We start from the raw sequence: 15198 nt of genomic DNA, 5'->3' as shown, positions 1-15198 counted from the left end.
ACTTCCATCCTGAATTGATTAGCTTCATTAACAAAAGTTGAGCAACTGGGCCTACTTTATTATAGCTCAGGTGCAATGCAATGGGACTGGTGTGGATATGAATATCCAAACCTCAATGTTTAATCTTGATAATAGACTGTCTTGTGTTTTCCTGACTATGACTTCCTGATCCTCCTCATATCTTCTTCTGGTTTTCTCTGTCCCCACTATGTCCCCACCATATACCTCATCCCTGTCACATTCCCTCAGCCCGCATCCTCCCCAATCCCTTGCCCCCCATCCACATTCCCTTGTAAAATTGTGCCCTTCCATGCTTTGCCCTGTTTCTTCCTACCCTTGCCTCTGAGTCAGCAGCACAGCATGGGGTGAGCAGCAGATCAGTTTAGATTTATAAACTTTTATTGAAAATTAATCAATGTGAAAACCATCTGTATGAGTGGTCTCAAAGGTACCACTTATGGGGGAAGAAAGACAAAAAGAAACAAATACTGCATCCTGCCACTTTAAAGAACATTTCTTCAAGTTGGCCCCATAGCCCCTATGAATAGTGAAGCCTAAGCTAGCCAAAAAAAACAAACAAAAACAACAACAAAAATGGCAAAAGAATAAGCAAGATAAATTCCCCAGTTTTGTTTTGCTACTCAGTTCCAGGCACGAATCTTCTTAACCCCGTTTCCAAGCTGGGCTGGGTGGAAACAGAGGTCAGCAGATTGAGATGAAAAGGGGAGCATTTCTGTGCTTCTTTTTTATAAATCTGCCCTTACTGAATCCATGCTTACCCCATTGCTTCCCTACCTCACTGTAGGCTCTGTCTCATGCTCTTTACATGTACTTGTGTTTATTCTCCCCAATACAAAACAACGATCACACACACACACACACACCCCAACTAGACAGCCATTATTACACCATAAGATTATTCTGCTGAGCAGAAGCAACCAAACAACAACAACAAAAAGTTGGAGCTTACAGTCTACTCCATTTTGGATAGGTGATGAGCCAAATTCACATTAAGAATATTTTCAAAATGTCAACAGGAAATTAAAAAATAAAGTGACTAAAATGTTTAGAATAGGAAACTAAACTAGTGAGTGAGATGGAAAATGCTCAGTACTTTTAAATATGGAGTCACCTGCCAGACCTTGAGATCCCTTTTTGAAAATCTTATTTGATAAGTTTAAGACTACTGTTTTTCCCAAAACTTGCCTGAAAAATTCTATCCTGAAATGAGATTTGGTATGTGAAATTTCTAGGGGACTGTTTTCTTTTGGAGGAAGGTATGAAGCAAGTGTAGGAAAAATCAGACTTTATAACATGTGCATTAGTGATGATTTTCAAAGTTTGCAAAACCAACCCCCATCAGAGTCACCAAAACACGAGTGCTGTGCTGTTACACATCCTTTCCCTGGATCAGTAAATGAGAGAGGGCAGTAACTGAAAATAGCTTGGCTTTTTTTCTCCCACCCACTCCGCATCCCCCAGAAAGGATAGGTGAGAAGTAGTTCAGATTCTGGTTCAGGTTCCAAGATTTAGATGTAACATTTATTAAAACTGATGTGGCAATGTCTGCCTGTTTTGGCTCTGACCCATGAGAGCGCATGCTGATGGGAATGGCATACTTGATGGCAGAGATGAACCTACATATGGAAGCTCCTACTGCACAGGGCTTTTCTAAGGCAGCACTGCAATAATATTACTATCTTACTCAAATCTATCATCTTGGGCTCTGCTACATGGAAGGGAGCTGGTTCATATTTCTTTTTAAAATGTTTTCCCAAGCATGGTAGAAAGTTTCTTTAATTGCAAGAGATCAGGGACAAATAAAAGCAGAGTTCAATTCCGAATGTGCTGTATGAGAGCATGTGGTTGGACACCTTCAACAAAGATTGCAGAATCACTCTGGTACCAAGCAAGGATAAAGTAAACTAATAAAGTTAGCTAACAAAGCAAGTAGTTCACAGGTAATGGCAGGTGCCAGGAAATCAATACAAGGGAAATCCATCTACACCCTTAAACAGAATGGAATTTGTTCTCTTGAAAGGCTGCCTCGACGTAAACACAGTTGTCACCATAGAGAAGGAAGAATCCAAGAGGAGAAAGTCCTAACTTCCAGCTATTTTAATGTAAATTCCATAGAATACAAACCTAACAAACTTCCAGTTTAGCAAGAATGACTGCCAGGGAACAAATATAACGCAGTGCATTTACCTTTAACATTGGATAGACTGGCCACTCAATTATATTTAAATTGCTTTACCTGGGGCAGTCTACGTGTCTGTCCACTGCCATTAACCATGATAAGCATGTGTGTTTGTGAAAGTTCTTCACCTGAATTTCCTTGCCTGTTCTGTTATGGGTGCTAAACTAGTCAGATTTGCTTTAGTAGAGTTTTACAAAATAATTAAAATTGTACCATGAATATTCACATTCAAATTAATACACATGACAGTTATGTCACCCCACTGAATGTCTACAAAACTTGCAGAACTGGAATTATAATTTAAACTCTAATCCTGAAATGCCTTGCTCATGACAAACCACTGTGCTTCTGCACAGCCCAGTGTGCTGAGCATTAGGTCCTTGGTGCATTATAATTCCTATACAACTCTACTAGCTGGAGATGACGGAATTTTGGGAACAGTTTTCTCCAAGGATTGTGTCTCCATTTTTCTCTGCAAATCATCCACAAGCAGATTTTAACTTCTAATTTGTTTGTTGGTCAAACATTTTCAGGGACTACTTTATGCAAATCTCTTTTATCCCATGGGCTGTGACCCTACTGGTTGTGACAGTTTCTTATTTGTTACTCATATGCTGCACTTGGTTATCCAATTTACAAAGAGATGACTCCCAAATACACAAAGAGGAAGCAGGGTGGCCATACTGACGCTTGTCACACAAATATCCACAAGGTTTTATAGCTGTTTATAGTGTTTATAGCTGGTTCCAATCACACCAACTAAGGAGTTGTGAAGGAGGAGCGCTCTTCTCCCACAAGCCAGAGAAAGCAAGAGAAATCCCCCCTATGCTTTTAGCAGTGGTAGAAGAGCTAAATTTCTCTCTCAAGCTTCCCCTTCCATTAGTCCTGGGGAGGGCAAATATTGGCCCAGGGGCTGGATACAGTTTGCCTGGGTTAGCTGCTGGTAGGCCATCAGCACTATATTGCCTCCACAGGTACCAGCAATTGCATCCCTCACTGTCTACAGATCAGTGTTCCCAGCCAATGAGAGCTGTATCTGAGGCCAATAGGAACTGCATTTGCCCATACCTATAGAGGTGCAGGTAAATATAGTGGTGGAAATCCAACAAAGGCTAACCATGGCCAACCACCACTATTTTATTACCCACCTCTGCATTAATAACCACTGTACACATGTATATACACTCACCAGCCAGTGCATATTTCAACAAGAATGCCCAACATTTCCACAAACAATCTTGAGACCAAAATAATAGAAGGCACATTTGTACTGGCAATTTTTCATGAAAAGCAAACACCCAGGTTCATGAGCAACACCAACATGAATTCACTGTCTCATTTAAACAAGTGCTGGCAATTATTTCTTAGTTTTGCAGTATTCACACAGCTCTATTACCAAAAAAGAACAAGTATTTCATATGCATAATAACGAGGGAGGGAGCATCATTTAAAAAAAAAAAATCACACTAAGGAGCTGTATCAAACGTCCATGGAATTATTCAGGTGCTTAAAATAAAGAACAAGTTTTAAGTCCTTTTCTGCACTTAGGCTAAAGTGTGCAATATCTTACAGAATCAAACCCTTAAATAATAAGGGGGGCCATTTTGGGTCAGACCAAAGATCCATCTAGTCCAATATCCTGTCTGCTGACAGTGGCCAATGGCAGGTGCTCCAAACAGAATTAACAGAACAGGCAATCATCGAGTAATCCATTTCCTATTGCTCATTACCAGTTTCTGACAAACAGAGGCTAGGGATTTCACAGCTGCCCATCCTGCCTAATAGCCATTGATGGACCTAACCCGCATGAATTTATCTAGCTCTTTTTTGAACTGCGTTGTAATCTTTTCCTTCACAAAATCCTCTGGCAAGGAGTTCCATGGTCTGAATGTGTGGTGCGTGAAGAAATCATTATTGTTTGTTTTAAACCTACTGCCTATTAATTTCATTTGGTGACCCCTTGTTTCTGTGTTATAGGAAGGAGTAAATAGCACTTCCTTATCTACTTTTGCTATATCAGTCATGATTTAATAGACCCCAATCATATCCCCCTTTAGTCGTTTCTTTTCCAAGCTGAAAAGTCTCAGTCTTACTAATCTCTCCTCATACAGAAGCCATACCAAACCTTTAATCATTTTTGTTGCCCTTTTCTGAAACCTTTTCCAAATCCAATATTCGGGGTTTTTTTTAAGATGGGGTGACCACATCTGCGCACAGTATTCAAGTTGTGAGCATACCATGGATTCATATAGAAACAGAATGATATTTTCTGCCTTATTATTTATCCACTTTTTAATGATTACCAACATTCTGTTTGCTTTTTTGACTGCTACTGCACACTTAATGGGTGTTTTCAGACAGCTCTGCACAATGACTGTAAGATTTCTTTCTTGAGTGGTAACAGCTTATTTATACCCCCATCATTTTATATGGATAGTTGGGATAATGTTTCCCATGTGTATTATTTTGCATTTATCAACACTCACTTTCATCTACCATTTTTTTGTCCAGTCACTCAGCTCTGAAAGATCCTTTGGTAGCTCTTTGCAGTCTGTTTGTGACTTACTTATCTTGAAACTTTTGTATAATCTGCACATTTTGAATTTATGAACAACAATGAAACCAGAAACTTATATTGTCAAAGAGTTCTGCTATCCTCATGGCATTCTCCTGTAAATCTGATCACTATTCAAGTAATTTTCTATACAGGTAGTCCCCGGGTTACGTACAAGATAGGGACTGTAGGTTTGTTCTTAAGTTGAATTTGTATGTAAGTCGGAACTGGTACATATTGTAGGGGAAACTCTAGCCAAACATTTATCCAGAGCTCAGTTTTATTCTCCCACACCTCACTTCCCTCAGTCCTTTATTCTCAAGCTGAGTTGTCTGCTGAGAAAAGCCTCCCTGGTCTGCTGGGGGGGGGGGGGCGCTAGCTTCGCATCTCCCTGGTCTGCTGGGGGGAAGCAGCTAGTGCGGGGTTGCCTCACCCCGTTTGTAAGTAGGGATCTGATGTAAGTCGGATCCATGTAACCCGGGGACTGCCTGTACACTGTCATATGCAGGTACTGTACATAAAGTATTTAATTCATCTCATGTAGTTTTCTTCACTTTGCTTCAAATTGCAAAATAGGGGAAAAAATCCTCTGGGCCTCCAACAGTACCCTCAAGTCTATGGCAATGTGTGTCTGGCACTCCGCTTTGCTGTGTAACAACTGGAAATGTATTCTGGGCATAGGTATACAGTTAGATGAAGTCCTTTCATAAATCTGAACAGTTTACATCAAACTCATGTGTGTCACAGTGAAACTGCTTTATCTGTTAGGTTTCATCAGCATAATACAGGATGTGGTTTCTCTTCAGAATGAATGAGAATTTCTTTTTATCTACAACTAGAAGGATCCACACTGACATTATAGCCACATTGTTTACCTCCAAAACAGCCTTTTGATTTGAAGTTGGTTTTGATATTTAGAAAAACCATCTTCCATCTCTTGTTGATCTTCTCCTTTCAGGTAGAACAGCTTCTGAAAAAAAATCAGAAAGATGGAGAACATATTGAGAAATGTTCCATTTTATAGCAGCACAATCATTACCTTTTAGTGACAGACGTTTTGGTGGTAACAACAAAAGGCGGGGGACTAGATGGATTTGGCTAGTAAAGAGATAGAAAGTCTTGCACCCTGAGGTCACCACTGGGAAATTAGCCTTTGCAGAGGAAACCCAAAAGCTATTTTGTAGCCTAAATGAAAAAAAAGTTGGCCATCTTGAATCAATTTCCATGTGTCCATATCAAAGTTAGTATTAACTGACCCTCTTATAGTTATGCAGTGTGGCTGTAGCCCTGCAAGTCCCAGGATCCTAGAGAGACAAAGTTGGTGAGGGAATAACTTTTATTCCCAATTTTCTGTTGGTGAGAGAGAAGCTTTAGGGCCTGAGGATGATCTCCATATGGTACAAAAGCTTGTCTCTACACCAGCAGAATTTGGGCTAGTAAATTATATTACCTCATCTACTTTGTCCCTCTTGTTGGTCATCTCACAAGTAAGGTAAAGGATTGAACCAACCAAGGAAACATTCCACTTCTAAGAGAGGTCCTTTTGGCTAAGGTCTGGGGCCAGGCTGACGTTCTACCTATTTGGAGGATCAACAGAAATTTAGCAGAAGGATTTTAGGCTTATTTTCAAGGATTTCAGGTGCCTAAATATGCAAGTAGGCACCTTGTGGAATTTTCAAAAGCACCTGAGTAGGTTAAGTCCCAAATTCGTATTGAAATCAGTACATTCAACCTGCACCTAAAAACCTGTAAGTACCTCACCCCAAATGTAATGGCACTAATTATAAAGTAATTACCCATTATCAATAATTGTCTTGATAATGGTGCAATAAAATGTTGTAATCCTTGTATAATGGGTGCCCTCTAATGCCATCTAGAGTAGTTAATAGAAAACTGATGGCAATTTATCATAACGTATCATGTTGTGACAAACTATGACAGGAATCAATCATAGGCATTTTAATGTAATCAAACTGCTAATATAATTTACCACCAAACTCCCAGTTCTCTCCATCCAGATACACGTTAGCAACAACAAACAAACAGTTTTAACAGTTCACTAGATCATGGAATTAGAATAAAGAAATTATTCTACATAATTACTTCTGAAAAAACCTTCATATCATTACTACATTTCTAACCCAGAGGTCAAATTTCAGTGAAGTTATTCTTTTATATGCCTTGCTGCAAAGCACTTTGGGAGCCAATGGGATAAAAATGCTATAATAAACATGAGGGATAATCATCATAATTGTCATCGCAGTGACTTTATATTTTATATACTCTGATTCATCAGGAAAACTCTTAATGGGATGTCTTCCAACTATTGATATAACCAAATGAGAATGAATCAATGACTGCTGCTTAATCAGAATGGCATTAGCACAGGTTTTACTTCATGAGGACACATTTGGCCAGTGCCAAGAGGTTAAGGGGTGCTGAGCCATGCATTAAAAACATGGTAGGTGCAAAGTTCTGATCTAATAAAAATTGGTAGCATAACCAATAAAAATGAAATGTATAGAGTGTTCCTGTAAGTCTAGCACTTTTAATTCAATGCAGTATTTTACTTACGTTAAGGCTTCTCAGGTTTGCTTTAAAAAAAATGTTTCGTAACCATTTAATTGTGATGAGTAAGATAGCCTGGATAACAGCCTGTACCGAGGAGTCTGCTGTACTCTCTTAAGCTCCTGTTCACCAAAAGCTGGTACACAGGGTCACCACGCAAATTTGTTTTCGTTCTGAATTATTGCTGCAGTGCATAGGCTCTGCCACACAATGAAAATGTTTTTCTTATGTATGCACAAGCCTTTTTTTTTTTTTGCCATAAATGCCCAGACAGAACTCCTAAATTCAATATTATGAGTGCTACATTTCCCTCCCTTTGCCTGTTTGTAATGTCAGCAGAAAACTGCTCATGGTACACTGCTGCAGCTATTGTCATCAAAGAGTTAAATTCAAATGGGAGCCAAGCATGCATGCATGCATGCGTGTGTGTGTATATATATCCCTCTTTATACTTGATATATATTAAAGAATTTGAAAGGTTTGCATGAACAATATGAGAGATTTTTTTACCTACAATGACATAAAGGGGTTATAGTTGAATGCTCTCTCAAAATATTTAATCTTGTGAAATGTCACTCTTGTATATACTTGCTTTGAAATTCCTAGCCTTAGATTTTTCTATGGAAAGGAATATAGTGCACAAGTGTTCTTACCTTTGATATACTATAGGATCTAACAATATTTAACCGGTGAAGTCATTTTTGTTTCCAAACCTATGTCTCAAATAGGCTTGGGAACGTGGAAATTCACAATGCCCTTATTCATGACATCAAAATCAGTTCCATGGTAACACATTGTGATGACAAAATACACAGATTGCAAGGTCACAAGTCACACTTAAGAACAGGCAGGGGAGAAATTGTTAGTTTAATGAATAACATTAGTCAATCCTAATAAAAAGAATAAAAATAAAGAGAAACAAAGTGTCTAAAGTAAATGCCCTTAAACATACTTCAGAACCATTTCATCCTGAAGTTAAGTAGCTCTTCAAAGGTAGAAGGGTGGAAGGTTTTTTTCTTGTGAAGCAAATGGAGATGCACATTCAAAATAAAGTTTCTGTGCAATAATGATTCTATTGAATATTAATGCGTACCCTCCAAGGTTATAATGAAAACACAACAACTGACGCGGAAAATTCAATACAAAAGGAAACTAACTCAACTAGGTATGTTAACTTGAATTTTCAAAAGTCATGAATGACTTTGGGGACCAACTTGAGACACCTTTAAAGGCATTTAATTTTTAGAAGTTTCCAACCCTCTGAAAATCAGGTCTATTTAAGGTATTGCAAGTTGGGCAGGAATAATTGCAAGTTGCTTTTGAAAACTGAGGCCCATATAATTACTTGGTTTATGTTCAAATAATCATCATGTTTATATTACATCCCACTCAGCTACTCACATTATGCAAAAGAAAGCCAATATTATTACAGCTTCTGCAAAAGTTGGCATTTTAAGTGATTTCTTCGTTGTACTAGATCTTGTAACACAAGCAAACAATTATGATTTATATTACATGATTCCCTAGAGGTCTCCATTTAGATTGAAGCTCAGTAGGGCTAGGCACTATGCACACTCATAAGAGAAAGTCCCTTCTCAGAATGCATTACAATCTAAACAGAGTACGCAAACAATGAATGAAAAGAGACACATGGAGAGGTGAAGTGATTTCTCCAAGTATCAACACTGCTAAACAAGATAAAAAGTGCACTACTCTCATCAAATCTGCTTCTATCTCTTTACAGCAACAATGGATTAAATGCAGTGGGTACAGTGTCTTAATACTTATAGTCGTGGAAATGTTCTGATATATGGAATGTTTTGAAGGCCAGGTGTTTGTTCCAGGCAATTACTGCAGAAAAAACAACCACCACCAAAATACATTTTAACCAATACTTAATTCTAATTCTTATGGTCAAAAGCTTCTATTTGATATCCCAGCTGTAATATAGTGCTTGTATACTATCCAACATGATTGTCATATAATTGGCAATATTGGTCTAATGCTCACCACAGTCTGAAAGGTCAAGGAAGAGGGGATAGATTTCCTTTAACTTCTTGTTTAGAGAACATCTTATTTTTATTAGAAAAGGGGTTATTTTTTTTAGATTGCCATGGCAGACAGCCCTCGGCCAATACATCCTTATATAAACAGTGACTGTATAGCCAAAAGACAAACTGTAACATTAATTCTCCAGTAAGAACCTCAGTTTAGTTTTTCCATATCTCAAAGAAACATAAATGCTGCAGTCCCTGAAAAAAATGCATTGGTTGCCGTATCCTTTTATTTTTCTTTTTTTAAATGTGGTATAAAATCATAGGGCTATTTAAAAAATAAATGAAAATATGTTTTGATGCAACTACGCCATTTTAAACATATACTTGTGCTCTACCAATCACCAGAGAGAGACAAACATCCACCTATATTTTATGAAATTGCTTGATTGTGGCATACATACATACCACAGGTGGGGGTTCTTCTTAAATTGGTGCCTATCATGTGATGGTTCATAAGCAAAGAATAGCAGGCCATGCTGCTTTATTCAATTGGGTTATGCTTTTACTCTTTCTCCCTGCATGTGAAAAGCATAACAGAGAACTAGCAGAGCAGAAGTAAGATGTGTTTTGTTAGTTGTCTGAAGCCCTGGGGCCCGGAACCGGATCAGTCCTGATATTATACCCTGGATTGAGCAAAATAAATCCATTTTGTTTCCAACAAACATTTAGCCATTAAAAAAAATATGAGATAGAAAAACAGACTTTGCTGTCTGCATGCCTTCTTGTAAAGCTTGTATTGTGGAAGTGTCAGAATCATTAGCTCATTGGCATATATTTTGCAAGCTAATGCTTCTACTTTAATTCTCACTGGGGACTGCATGTCTGCTTTTCAAATAAAACCCAGACTGAAGAAGGTGAAGAGAGTTTAAACGGACACTGTTAATGCTCTTTAATAACTAAAAGCACTCCTGGTTATGAATAATTTTAAAATATCAGGCAAAATGAATATAACCCTAGATCCTTAAATGCTTGCTGTAGTACAATCTGCAGAAAGTAATCTGGGTATGTTAAAATGAACTATAAATGTTTGTGGCCCATTTAAATACATACAGAGTAACGGACCAAATAAAGAATATATAAAGAGCAGAGAATAAGTTAAATATAAAATTCTTTATATAGAAGGAATGAGGAACGTTATCCTTTCATAGAGATGCATGGCTATATTTACTACTGATTCACAGAAGAGACTCAGAGGAAGTAGTCACAAAACAGGCCTATAACAATGCTTTTCTATTTATTAGAACCTGGTCCAAAATAGTTACCGCCCTCAAAAATAAATTAATGTGTACCAAAATTCCACAGCAAAATCAGAAGGTTTCAGTAAGAGACCTAATAATGCAGGCAGAGACACATTCTCACCATGCATCACTATGGATAAGCCATGCTCTTGCAACATAATAAATACTCTGCCTAGATGTGTATCCCATGTTCACTTTTCAACTCTCTTTCACATACACTTCAGTGCTGGCACACATACGCTCCTTCACTCTATCTTCAGTGCAGAAGAACAACCAGTTTTATTTCACTTGAAGACAGTTCAGACCCGTACAGAACTCAGCCATTCACATTTGCAAGATTCCTGGGAATTTTGTTTGGTTCCTGGTTTTGGGGTGGTGTTTGTACCCCCTGAATTTCATTTTGAGTTTCAAGCTCTAATGAACTCAAAATATCAAACCAAGCCTCTGTCAAAGCTTTTGAATGTTATCTGAGTTAGTATCATAGCCATGTGAAAACCTCAGTTTAATATGATTTTGATACTGTGCTCTATAAATCAGCCCAGATTTACTTGAGAATGTACCCAGAGTCAGCTGACTGCCTTGTGAACTTGAGCAAATCATGGCCACAGTCTTTGTCCTGACTCTTCAGCAAACGCCCAAACCAGGAAAGCTTCACATGGTTTCAGGTTTCATTATGAACATCCGACACAGTTCCCCTCTTGCTACTTCACGGCTTTAAAATGTCTGATCCTTACTCTACAATGGCATAGAATCCTACGGCTGGAAGAGACATCAGGAGGTCATCAAGTCCATAAGTATTCTACAGACATATTTGGATTGACTTGCACTGGAATTTTATACACAATAACATGCTAACTTAACATGATATGCTTCCAAATACGTGATAGTCCCATGTCAACATCAAAACCACTTTCTTCACACCTGCAAGAACCTCTCTCTGTTTAGTGCTCTTTGGGACTCTGCTTTAATTTTTGAATCTATGTTCTTCATTGTTCTTTGCTGGACTAGCATCATGCTGACCAACCTTCTTATCAATATTAACTCTAAGCCTTTTTGTGTGTTAATTTCATTATTTTTAAAACAGAATACAAGCTAAACCCAGATCTTAGAGAATGCACAGAACCCCTGGCTTCCCTCGATTCTCCCAGTTTGGGAGACCAACAGAATTCTGGTTACCCTTAAACCTTCAGCTTCGCTAGGTCTCCTTGTCTCATATTAGTCAAGAATGCTCAAGGTCTTTGGGCCTGCAGCTTTGACTCTTTTGTGTGGCCCTGTGGGGCTTTCGAATGATGCACCAGGCTACAATTTCCTTCCATTTTATCCTTGCCCTGCCTATACTGTATAAAGCAATCACCAGGCCACATAGACTTCAGGCTTAACTATGTGAAAAAGACATTTTGGATCGAACAAAATATTTCATCCCACCCAAAGGTTTATTTCATGTTGGGTCATTTTTGGTGTTGCTCAACTTCTGTTCTACTTTTTGTAAAAAAGTTTTGAAACAAAAAAATTAAACATTTCATTTTTAAATGGTCAAAATGAAATGTTTTGATTTCATTTTTTTCTAGATGAGCTTCAGTGCCCCCCAAAATGAATGTTTCACTGAATTTACTACGTGTCAAAAAATTGCCCAGCTCTACATATAACTCAAAATCATTTTTACCTATTTTCTTCATATTACAATAAGCCCATGGCTTTAAATACACATACACACCACAGTTAGCAGTTATACCACACAGTTTAGTAAAACCAAGACCAAAACTTCAGAGATTAGATCCAAAACAACAGGGCTCTACTGTGCAAGCTAAGGTAGGTATACAAGAGTTACATTGGTAGGGCTCAGGGCTCTGGTAGGCAACAATAGGTACAGCAGTACTCTCATGTTTTCTCTAAGGGCATGTCTATGCTAGAAAATTATTTCAAAATAACTATTTTGCATTACATGCTGCCTCACTGCAAGATTTTTCCCTAGTGGTACGCATCTGATAATTTTAGGCGCTCTCTGGAATATCAGCGTCACAGCACTGCATTTCAGGCCCTGCCTACTTGTTACCGCTCTAGTTCCTTCTTGCCAGTTTACTCCAGCAGAGGGGAAGGTGGGCAGTTCTTGGAATGGACATAAACAACCAATCTCCAAGAACAACAGTAAGGAGAAGTAGGTAAGTGGTTTTTCTTCAAGTCCTCGCTCATGTTGTTTCCAAACAGGTGACTCCTAAAGCTCACCTAGGTCAGAATCTAGGAATCACTGCTGAATGCTGCATCTTCCCCAGCATGCTAGGTAATGGCAAAATGAGAAGGAAATGTGCACACTGATGACCAGGTGACCCGCCCTGCAAATCTCCTGGACTGGGACCTGGGCCAGGAATGCTATCTAGAAGGCTCGTACTCTTCAGTGCGGGGGCGGGTGTCTTTATCAAATCATAACATGACTGGATAAAGCACGTGATTCTCAATGAAATTCTTTGAGAAGGCGTGGGAATGACTTTCATCCAGCCTGCTACTGCGATGAACAGCTAGTTCGATTTATGAAACAGCTTTGTCCGCTCAGTATAAAAGACCAAAACCTGCTGACTGTCCAGGGAGTCTTTGCTCCTGGCTTGTGGCATATGCTTAGGGTAAAAGACTCCACTGGTTATGCCCTTCCAGCTTGACTGTGAACCACTGATAACTGCTCTCTGGGAATGGTTTTCCAGCCAGTTAGGCACCCATCTTATAGCAGCTCCATCTAGATGATATTTCCCTAGTGTGTTCATGAGGTGCCACAGGACTCCTCGCTGCTTATCCTAAATAAGGGTGCAGATAAACTCACTTTCTAAATGGAAATATTAAAGAGCAGGTGTGGATTATATCGTACATGTTTGTGAACAGTCTAGCACAGTGTTGATGCTATACACATAAATAAAAATAGAAACAGTTTTGGGAGAGGGTGTTTTAAAGACCCTCTGGGTTTTTTTAATTTACCTGCCATGAATGAAGTTTTGGCAAAAACCTCTGCTCATTTGTAAATACTGTGGTCCAAACTAAAATTGGAAAAATGGGGCATAGGATAATTAAGAAGGCAATGCATGGGACCAAATGCAGAAGTCCTTCTGCAATCACATCTCCTCCATTGACATTTATGAACATTTTACCTGAGCAAGGATTTAAAGTGTGGGACAACTACTGTATACTTTGGTCTCAGGCTGTGACTGATCATTAGCTAAGTAGGAATCACAGATTTCTGGAGATCCATTAAATTGAAATCTAATGTATTTATTTTTTTTACTAAGATTTTGTAACCAACAGAAGACAGAGTTGTACACCTCATTTTGCCTCTTGTATGACACGGTGAGGACAATGGTTGACATGGTTAGTTTAGTTATAGGGGAGAAGACATGGGGAAAAGGGTGATAGTATCTGTTTAGATTGAAAAAGTGCCAAATAAATGTAACCATTTTGGGGTGTCTCCTAATTTTTCTTCTTTTGAGAGTGTTCACCTGCCTTCCTGATGGGATTTCAAAGATGGTGCAGCAAAGAATAGCCCTCCCAGTTTATAGCTCTGGCTAGAAAGCCAGAGCAAGAGAGCTGGCTGCAGACAGACAGAAAAAATATACAGAAAAAGCACCAGATGAGTCACAAATATACCTCTCTTCTCTACCATGTGCGAGGAAGAGGGGAAGCAACCATGGAAGTAGCAAGCCAATTCGTTTCTTAAAACAAGAAAAGATAATTATATGTCTAATATTTAAAATTATTATATAGAATGTAAACAAAACTTGCTTGAGCTACTTTCTCTGAATACTTATGACCACAGTCCCTCTGCCAGATGTGCACATGCTCTCTTTTGCTCATACAGAATCCTACCAACTTCACTTGGATTTTGCATAAGCATGAGGCTGTGTGTAGATATGTCCCTTAGCCGGTCTGAAGCCTATAATGTCCTTTGCTTTCAACAATGAGTGAAGAATATTTTTCACTATCTATCAAAACAAAAAGTGAGCGTTAGTTAATTTTTTAAGGTGTATTATCAAAGATCGAGGTCCAAACGTTCAGAAAAACACATCCCCACCCACAATATGCATTCTTGTCTAGTTGTTCTTAGCCCTTCCGTTTTTAGCTGAGAAAGATTTTATTGCAGTATCTATATAGCTCTATGGGACAAGGAATCAACACATCTTTTGTGTACCAGCAATGTTCCTTCTTAATCCCATAATAATTTACTAATACCTTTCATATTTCTGTCACTAGCACTTAAGGCAAAAACTTGGCACAAGAGCCTTAGCACATAAAACAAGGTATTGCACAACTGGTTAAAGGAGAGAACAACAGAAGGGGTTTGCCTATTATTAGAGTAGTAACAAAACAAATATTTATTTTTACTCTTAAATAGCTTAGATGACTGAGTTTCAAGTCTAAGACATTTTGGATTAAGGAACAATCACAATGAGGATTACTTGGCAATTACACCAGGGTAATCAGCCAATTATTTTGCATAGAGATATGTGACTTCCATTGCTTTATCCGCAAGAAAGGTATTGTATTGAATGCCAATGACCTAACAAGCAGCTCCTTTTGGCAGACAGCCATCCATCAACCCTTCCA

General features: G+C 38.5%; 1 long non-coding RNA gene across 1 annotated transcript in view; it reads right to left on the bottom strand.

Moving 5' to 3' along the window:
- The window catches only part of LOC142818694 (uncharacterized), a 75314-nt gene continuing 60116 nt past the window's right edge, over positions 1–15198 (bottom strand). The window contains exon 6 of the long non-coding RNA XR_016347205.1: positions 1–5724. This is a non-coding gene — a long non-coding RNA (uncharacterized LOC142818694). The remainder of the gene's footprint in view (positions 5725–15198) is intronic.

This window comes from Pelodiscus sinensis, chromosome 1, assembly GCF_052426305.1.
Source record: "Pelodiscus sinensis isolate ZL-2025 chromosome 1, ASM5242630v1, whole genome shotgun sequence".
In the NCBI taxonomy this organism is placed as follows: domain Eukaryota; kingdom Metazoa; phylum Chordata; order Testudines; family Trionychidae; genus Pelodiscus; species Pelodiscus sinensis.
This window is presented reverse-complemented; position numbering and strand designations above follow the sequence as displayed.